Raw genomic sequence first — 10,166 nt, 5'->3', positions numbered from 1 at the left:
ACAGTATCCCGTGGAGTCCCGTTTTGCGGTACGCCACACCCTTCCGATGAACAAGACCCCCGTTTCGACCGTTTTGCGGTACGCCACACCCCTCCCGATCAACAGGACCCCCGTTTCGACCGTAGGAGGTTCGTTTCGTCCGTTTTGCGGTACGCCACACCCCTCCCGATCAACAGGACCCCCGTTTCAACCGTAGGAGATCCGTTTCCTCCGTTTTGCGGTACGCCACACCCCTCCCGATCAACAGGACCCCGTTCCGAACATAGGAGGTCCGTTTCCTCCTTTTGCGGTACGCCAGGCCTTGTTTCCATCGCCTTTTCTGTCCAAGCCCTCCCGATGAACACGACCACGGATTCCGTTCCGACCCAGCCAGTTGGCTCCCACGCGTTCCGTTGCCTCCCGATGAACACGACGCATTCCGTTGTCTCCCCATGAACACGACACATTCCGTTGCCTCCCCATGAACACAACGACGATGCTATTTCTCCGTTCCGACCCAGCCATGCGCGAGTAGGCGTTCGAAACCCCGCCTGTATGTACACATACATGGCCGTATTTTATTTCTTGCACGCTGGCCGCTGTACGTACGTGTACATGCTACATGCACGCCTCTACTACGACACGTGCACGCCTCTACATCCACCAGTATATATGTACGTACACGTTCGCGACCAGAATGACAACGCTACGTACGCTTCGACCAGGTGGGTCCCGACTGTCAGGCACTTCCTTGCATGCGAAGATGTAGCTGGTGGGTCCCAGCAGTCAGGGGGGAAACGTTTTTTTTCCGCAAAATACGGTGGCCCGTCCGATGGGTCCCCGCTATCAGGTGGAGGAATATTTATTTTGCATGTAATAAGGAGGCACTTCCTTGCTGCGGTCGTGGACCCAGCTGTCAGCCTCTCCACGTACAGTTCACGTCCGATGGAAGCCATTCCTTGACCACGTTGAGCACGCCGTGCCGAGAGCACCAGGGCGGTGGATGACGGCGAGGCCTAGGAAGGGGATGACGTGGAGCCGGGGAAGACGCGACAGTGGATGCCCACGCGTAGAGGAGTATGAGGGTTCACTGGTTCGCTGCGGTGTGAGGCTGCCATCGAGGCAGAATAACAGGGGGTGTGGGTGAGTATAGGGATGGCCTGGCCAGCGGTGGGAGTAGTAGGGGGCGGTGAGGCCTCCGCCACATTGCAGCCTGCCACGGGAGGCAGGAGCACGAGGCACGACCGGCGCTGGTTTGGGCGGCTGGAGCAAGAAGACCAGAGGTTGAACAAGCACTACAGCCGTTGGATGGACATCGTACGGTCACTAGAGCTAGAATCATGCATATTGACTAAGTTGACAAAGCCCTCTATCCCTGTCAACTTAGTAGGCCCACAAGTCAGCCTGCCACCATACTGGGTCCCAGCTAACAGGGGGAGTATTCATTTTTTTGTGCGTAATAAGGAGGCACTTCCTTGCATGCGAAGATATAGCTGGTGGGTCCGAGCTGTCAGCGGTGGTAACGTTTTTTCATGAAATACAAACGCCCTTTCGGTGGGTCCCTGATGTCTGATGGAGGAATCATTATTTTGCGCATAATAAGGAGGCATTTCCTTGCGTGCGGCCGTGGACCCAGCTGTCGGCCTCTCCACGTATAGTCCACTTCAAATGCATGTCGGTCGTTGACCACGTTGACCAGGCCGCGTCGAGAGCACTAGGGCGGTGGTCGACGGCGAGGCCTAGGAAGGGAACGACACGGAGGCAGGGAAGACTCGGCAGTTGTTTCCCACGCGGAGGGGAGTACGACTATACGAGGGTTTACTGGTTCATCTGCCGTCGCCGGAGAATAACAGCAGGTGTGGGTGAGTAGAGGGATGGCTAGGCCAATGATGGGAGTACGATGGGGTGGTGAGGCCTGCGCGGCAACAGAGCCGGCCACGTGGAGGAGGGAGCAGGCAGTCCCGTCGGCGCTTGTTCGAGCGGCTGGAGCAGGAAGAGCAGAGATTGAAGAAGCACGACGGCCGTTGGATGGCCATCCAACAGTCACTGCTTGTGCGTCAATCTTTTTTTAGGAAAGCCTCAAATCTGTGGAAAACAGCATACAGCCCATCTGCCATTATTTTTAATAATTTACAGCCCATTTGCTAATTATTAAGGTTTTTTGAGCCCATATTCTTTTTGTTAGCATTAGAGCCCATATTGTGGCCACGGTTAAAAAAATATACGAAATTTTGCATATTTCGGTGCGGTCCGAACTGTTTTTAATCCCGAAATTTTGACTCACATGCAAACTGATTTTAAAAATAAATGTACATCAATATAAAATCCAACAAATTCTCCACGCATAAAAATTAATGTATTTTAAAATCACTAATTGCCGGTTTGATGTGTTTTAAAAATGTACAGCCATTTTCTCGTCCAGCCGAATGAAAGCTCTCCTCGTCTTGAAAGATATGCAGCCCAACAGGCCTGACAAAGCGACTTACTTGGCAAATCACAAAAAAACTAGGCTGTGGCCATGGACCCAGCTGTCAGCCTCTTCACGTACAGTACTCTTCCGATGGAATGTCGTTGACCATGTTGACCACGCCGCGCCGAGAGCACCAAGGCGGTGGACGACGGCGAGGCCTAGGAAGGGGACGACACGAAGCCGGGGAAGACGCGGCAGTGGATGCCCACGCAGAGAGGAGTACGAGGGTTCACTGGTTCGGCTATGGTGTGAGGCTGCCGTCGCCGCAGGGCCTGGCTAGCGGTGGGAGTAGTAGGGGGCGATTAGGCCTCAACGGCAGCACAGCCGGCCACTGGAGGCAGGAGCAGGCGGTCTCCCTGGCGCTGGTTTGGGCGGCTGGTGCAAGAAGAGCAGCGATTGAAGAAGCAGCAGGACCGTTCGATTCAAATCCAATGGTTACTGTCGGTGTCAAAACCGGCGGATCTCGGGTAGGGGGTCCCGAACTGTGCGTCTAGGCGGATGGTAACAGGAGGCAGGGGACACAATGCTTTACCCAGGTTTGGGCCCTCTTAATGGAGGTAAAACCCTACGTCCTGCTTGATTAATATTGATGATATGGGTAGTACAAGAGTAGATCTACCATGAGATCAGAGAGGCTAAACCCTAGAAGCTAGCCTATGGTATGATTGTCGTTCCTACGGACTAAACCCCCCCAGTTTATATAGACACCGGAGAGGGCTAGGGTTACACAGAGTCGGTTACAATGGTAGAAAATCTACATATCTGTATCGCCAAGCTTGCCTTCCACGCCAAGGAAAGTCCCTTCCGGACACGGGACGAAGTCTTCAATCTTGTATCTTCATAGTCCAGGAGTCCGGCCGAAGGTATAGTCCGGCTATCTGGACACCCCCTAATCCAGGACTCCCTCAGTAGCCCCCGAACCAGGCTTCAATGACGACGAGTCCGGCGCGCAGATTGTCTTCGACATTGCAAGGCGGGTTCTCCAAATTCCGTGTACCTGTTGAATAATGTCCGGTTTCTTGTAGCGCTCCTTGGCTTCTACGCCCAATAATGGCCATCTTCCACGTGTCAAACGAATACGAAAAGTCAGGGTGTTTTTTTATATTTACACCCCTAGTTGTGTGAATGAGCCGCCTATTTAAGGGGACGAGGATTTAGATCCAAACCACACCTTCTCCCCTCCGCGAGTATTCATCAGAGCATATCTGGCAGAGGTCCATTCTATCATGGCCAGCCGCCGCAGCTCCTCCTCTCGCCCTTCCAGCCCTCGGCCTGGAGATTGGAAGAGGTGCTCCATCCCACACAGCGAGCTAGCGACGCTCCAGACCAAGGGATTTCTCCCCCCGCCTATATGGTCCTGGTTTGAGCCGGACTTGCCACCTATAATGGCGGAGAGCAAGCGGAGAGCGCCCCCAATCCCTCCAAAGGAGAGCGGGTATGCCTTGTCCCTTACTTAATAAGAGGGCTCGGATTTCCAATTCATCCGTTTCTCCGGGGGCTCCTGGAGTTCTATGGCCTCCAGGTGCACAACCTCACACCTGCCTCCATATTGCATATCGCGGGCTTCGTACTTTGCGAGCTGTTTTTGGGCTGCGAGGCTCATTTCGCGCTGTGGAAAAGGCTATTCTGCCTTGTGCCTCATTCTAAGAAGGGGTCAATATATCAAGTGGGCGGAGCTGAAGTGTGGCGCATCGCTGGGACCGGATATCTATCCGGAACCCCAAAGAAGGCGTCCGAAGACTGGCCTTCGGAATGGTTTTATATAGAGGATGTCCCGCTGCCGGATCCTGTCCGGATCGGCCTCCCTGAGTTCGACAATGCTCCCCTGAAGAAGCACCTCAGCTGGCGTCCACGGAGCCCTCAGAAGGAAAGCGACAAGGACGTTCTTTACCTGATGGGCTGGATAAGATTGTTAGCTCATTCCAGACTTATCATGATCGGGGTCATGGCCGCATGCATCATGCGAGGGGTGCATCTACTTCAGTATAGAGGCCACCCCATGTGGGAATTCAACGGGGAGGACGACGCCACCCGCCACGGCCGTAAGGGGCCGGATTCGGCTGCCGCTCTAATAAAGATCTTGTCCACTTTGTACAAGGGAGAAGAGGAGGAATTTCTCTGCGTCAACCCACAGGGTGGATTTTCTATGTACAATCCCCAAGTTGGGTAAGTGGACACTTTTACTTGCCCATCAGTTTTATATTCCCATTGTTAAATATTCAGTCTAACGACTTCAACGCAGGAACTGCGCCAGGCTGTTAAAGAAATAAACAACCCTCCTCCACAACCTGAGGATCCGGGACGGTTCCTCGACCCGGCCTCTCAAGAGGATCCAGACTTATCTGTGGAGCTGATTGATGGGGTGTTTCATCAATTGAGCAAGGACAACACCTTGGTGGCCATTACGGCCGATTACCCAGGGCTACTCCCAGCCTCACAGGTAACTGAGACTAAAGTCCCAGCACTTTGAAAAGGGATCTATCCTCGCGTGTTTTTGATTTCCATGTGACGACCATGTTTTGCAGGGGAGGTCGTTGAGACGGGAGGCTGAGCCTGCGGCGACTAGCCAACGAGGGGTGGCAAGGCCCCGCGGGCTGAAAAGAAGTGCGGTCCGGACTGAGACACCGGCACAAAGGTATAGCGCGCCATCTTATTCCCAGGTGTTATTCCTTCAAGGCATACTAACGCTCATGCTCTCTTCAGGACGAAGAGACCTTGCCGGACTATATCCGGAGAGGTTGCCAATCGCGCCTCCACCAGCCAGGCTCCAAAGCCTGGTCCAGAAGCGGAGGCAAACACGAGGCGCGCACCGGACGCTCCTCCGACAGAGGATGCGGACAGGCTGTCTGCCACCAATTCCGAGGTGGAGAGTGCCATGAACCACAGGCGTCGCCGGACAGTTCTTCGCGACGCTTGTTTCTCCCAAGAGGCATTGGATGCCTTCAATTCGGGAGATGCGTACCTCCGTGCCGCTCAAAATGGTCTAGCCAGAGCCACGGAGCAATATGTAAAAGACATACAGGTAAGAATTTTTTTTGGTAATTATATATATACCAGTAGCCCCCGAGACTTGAAACAGTTAGAATAACTGATTTAAGGATCATTTGTTATGCAGGTTCTTATAGAAAAGAATACCCTACTGTCCCAGGAGCTGGAAGAGTGCAAAGCCCAACTTGAGGCCGCACTAGCCGCGGCAGGGGAGCCCGAGGAGACCCACTCTGGTAATATACGCTTCGAAAGATAAGTATTTTGCGAAGTGCGGCATGGGTGCAAATCTGACAAATGAAATTGCAGATGGCGCCGGATTAAATCCGGAAGAGCAACAACTCCGACGCCAGCTGAAGGCTGGTGAGAGCGTGCTGACAAAGGTGAGGCGGGAGAAGAACGATCTCCAAGATGCCAACACCAAGCTAGGCGTTGAACTGAAGGATGTTCGTGCCCAGCTGTTGGACTCCGTCAAGGAGAATCAGCGGCTTCGACGCGGCATATATAGTAAGTGCTTAAACGAACTTTGAAAAAAGAGTTCGACGAGGAAGTCGACTAACAGAGTAATGTCTGTAGGTATGCTAACAGGTCGTCCTGCAGAGGAAATGCCCGGTTCTACGAGTGACCTTCTTCCCGAGCTCTCACAACTGCACGAGCGAGTTCGGCAGGTGATGCAAAGCGTCGCCCAGGCCTTGTGGCCATCAGTCTCCATGCCCGAAGGCCTTGGAGAGCTTGTAGAGAAGCTGAAGGGAGCGCGCCGGCGCTTCTGATTGTGGAAGATGTCGGCCTGCCATCAAGGCGCCAGGGAGGCCTGGGCCATGGTGAAGACGCCGTACACGAAGGCTGACCCAAACCACATGGCCGAGGTCGGACCCGTGGGGCCCGATGGGAAGGAGATCCCTGTGAGCTTAGTATACGGCCAAGTAGAATTGGCCGCAAAGTATTCCCAACAGGACTATAAACTAGACAGCCTTTTAGATGGTATTGAAGAGGAATACAATCAGTCAGATTGACTATGTAATTGTAATTGACATGTGTAATGCCTTCTAGCCGGATTGTAGATCATTTGTCATGGCCGACCTTTTCGCTTCAACCTCGGGACCTGACGGTCCGGAGTGTGTCCGAATACCCTCGCGGTTATATAAGAACCGGGGTATGCATGGAGACCAGGCGTAGGGGTCATTAGTGCTTGAACAGACAAGTGCCCAACTAGTTATGTTATATTACATGGTTAGTAAGAAACATCTTCCAGGGAGAATAGTTCCGTTAGGGGTTCCTTTCCCTGGGAGGCATGCCCTAAAGTGCATGTCCATTATGCAAAAAGGGACGCAGGAAAAACATCTGGGGGCGTATAGATAAATAAGTGAAAAAAAGATCATCTTTAGTTCACCGACCGAATATTCCCTTAAGAACGCTAGCTTTCGGCTTGACCCAGTCTGAGGTACACATCCGGTTGACCCGGCAGTAACAATCGCAGAGGTGCTCCCTTTACCACCAAGCCGAACAATCGGGAACGTAGGGGTAAGCACAGGAGCCAGGCAACCCAGCTTGGCCAAAACTTAAGTCATATCGATGCATATAATGGTGAATAAAAGGTACATGCGGAAGTGTGACACATGTGTTGGGCATGAAGCCCGTATAAATAAGCTTCTGTTTAAGGATGCCCCCAGGTTTAATGAGCACGGATAGCGCATCACTGTATGAGCCTTTAAAGTCTATAAGAGAGAGAGAGAGAGAGAGAGAGAGAGGAGAAGGAGAGAAATGTAAGACAGAAAGTATATAAAAAATGGACAGAGGAAGGAGACGAACACAGAGTCCGACGCTAGGCGTAGAATCTTCGGAGACGGGCTGCGTTCCATGGGTTCGGATCGAGTCGGTTATCCGATGCATCTCGCAGGCGGTACGCTCCACCAGTCAGGACTTGGTCAATTATGAAGGGACCTTCCCACTTGGGCTTGAGTTTGTCCTTTTTCTTGTCCGACAGGCGTAGAACTAATTCGCCAACGTTGTAATTTTTGGCCCATACTTCTCTGCTTTGGTATCTTCGAGCCTGCTGTTGATAGAATGTGGAACGGGCTTTTGCCACATCACGCTCTTCCTCCAAGGCGTCCAAACTGTCCTGTCGATCGAGCTCGGCTTCTCTTTCTTCGTACATGCGCACTTGAGGTGAGTCATGAATTATGTCGCAGGGCAAAACTGCCTCTGTGCCGTACACCAAGAAGAATGGTGTGTATCCGGTGGTGCGACTCGGCGTGGTCCGCAGCCCCCAGAGTACGGAGTCGAGCTCCTCTACCCAGTGCGTGTTAGATTCCGTGAGGGACCGCACTAATCTGGGTTTAATGCCGCTCATGATAAGACCATTTGCATGTTCGACCTGGCCGTTAGTTTGTGGGTGATAGACGGAAGCATAATCGAGCTTGATGCCCATGTTTTTGCACCAGAGTTTTACCTCGTCAGCCGTAAAGTTCGTGCCGTTATCAGTGATGATGCTGTGGGGGACACCGTAACAGTGTACAACCCCGGATATAAAGTCTATCACAGGTCCGGATTCGGCCGTCTTAACAGGCTTGGCTTCTATCCGTTTGGTGAACTTATCCACCATGACCAGTAAGTATTTTTGCTTGTGGGTTCCGCCTTTAAGGGGTCCAACCATATCAAGCCCCCAGACCGCGAAGGGCCAAATGATGGGGATAGTTTGGAGGGCGGTGGGTGGCATATGGCTTTGGTTCGCAAAGAGCTGGCAACCGGTGCATCGTTGGACTAAGTCCTGGGCGTCTGCCCGGGCCATCGGCCAGTAAAAGCCTATGCGGAAGGCCTTGCTCACAAGGGACCAAGCTGCAGCGTGATGACCGCCGAGTCCGGCATGAATTTCAGCCAGGAGGTTCCACCCTTCCTCTTCGGAGATGCACCTTTGAAGGACTCCGGTAGCGCTTTTCTTATAAAGCTCTCCCTCATGGACTTTATAGGCTTTAGATCGCCGCACTATGCAGCGTGCCTCATTTTGGTCCTCGGGGAGTTCCTGCCTAGTAAGGTAGGCGAGGAATGGTTCTGTCCACGGGGCGGTGATGGCCATTATTACGTGGGCTGAAGGTGTTATTTCATTGGCAGAGCCTCCAATTATGTCAGAGTGTTCGGTGTCGGGCAGTGCGGTTGGGTCCAGGCTGTTATTGCCGGGTTCCCCTTCCCATACTACGGATGACTTGAACAACCTTTCCAAGAGGATGTTGGGGGGACTACATCGCATTTTGCGCCGATGCGTGCCAGGACATCTGCCGCCTGATTATTTTCCCGGGCTATATGGTGAAATTCGAGCCCTTCAAACCGAGCTGACATTTTTAGGACGCGTTGCGATAAGCTGCCATTTTTGGATCCTTGGCATCGAAGTCTCCATTTAGTTGGGATATTGCGAGGTCGAGTCCCCGCGCACCTCTAGGCGTTGAATGCCCATGGATACTGCCATCCGGAGACCATGTAAAAGGGCCTCATATTCGGCTGCATTGTTGGAGTCTGTGTACATTATCTGGAGTACGTATTGAACTGTGTCTCCTGTGGGGGATGTGAAAACGACGCCAGCCCCTAGACCAGCCAACATTTTGGAGCCATCGAAGTGCATGACCCAGTTTGAATATGTGCCGTACTCTTTAGGGAGTTCGGCCTCCGTCCATTCTGTGACGAAGTCGGCCAAAACTTGCGACTTGATAGCTCGCCGTGGCTTGTAAGTTATGTCGAACGGGAGGAGCTCAATGGCCCATTTTGCAATCCGGCCCGTCGCGTCGCGGTTGTTTATAATATCGTTAAGTGGCACTTCCGAGGCTACTGTTATTGAACACTCTTGAAAGTAGTGTCGCAGCTTCTGGGATGCCATAAATACCGTGTACGCAATCTTTTGATAATGCGGGTACCGTGACTTGCACGGAGTAAGGACAGTGGACACATAGTAGACCGGCTTTTGAAGGGGGAATTTGTGTCCGTCCGTTTCTCATTCGACGACGAGCACTACGCTTACGACCTGATGGGTTGCTGCAATGTATAATAGCATTGGTTCGCCAATGTTTGGCGTGGCCAGGACTAGGTTTGTTGCCAAGATGGCTTTTATTTCGTCGAGTCCGACCATGGTTGCATCCGTCCACTCGAAGTGTTCGGTGCGCCGAAGGAGGCGGTAAAGGGGTGTTCGGAATTTAGGTTCATCACTGGCGTTAAAAGTAATAGCCCTGTCACTCCATGGTTTTATTGTTGCTACTTGGTAGACTTTGGCAAGGCTGCGGAGTGTTCTTTTTCGCATATTATTTGATGCGGAAGTCTCGAAGACTGTTGATACCGTACTGGTGTCTCTGGGGTGGCTTTCTGTGGCTTCTAAAATTAGAAGATCTTTGCCAATTTTTGCCACCTGCCAGAGTATCCAACATGCTCTAAGGCTATGAGTTGGTGTGGCACCCTCTGCACTGTGAATTTTACAGGGTCCATTAAACCATCCTTCCAGCATGGTTCCGTGCCCTGTAGAGGGCTTTTGCTTTTTGGTATTGAACCGGGTGTCTGGCGATGATGCACCCTTTTATTTCGAACTGGGTTTGTATTCAAGGCCGGATTGTCCCAAAATTTTATTTCAGTTTTCCAAGCGCTTTCCATCGCACAGTACTTTCATAATATGGACGCCAAGTCAGCGAAGCGTGTAATATCACGGTGACTTATGGCGTTGAGGATTCCCTTGTCTGTGCAATTATTGCATAAGAAT

The sequence above is a fragment of the Triticum aestivum genome, chromosome 2A (genome assembly GCF_018294505.1).
Source record: "Triticum aestivum cultivar Chinese Spring chromosome 2A, IWGSC CS RefSeq v2.1, whole genome shotgun sequence".
Taxonomy (NCBI): Eukaryota; Viridiplantae; Streptophyta; class Magnoliopsida; order Poales; family Poaceae; genus Triticum; species Triticum aestivum.
The sequence above is the reverse complement of the archived record's forward strand: the minus strand, read 5'-3'. Positions refer to the sequence as shown.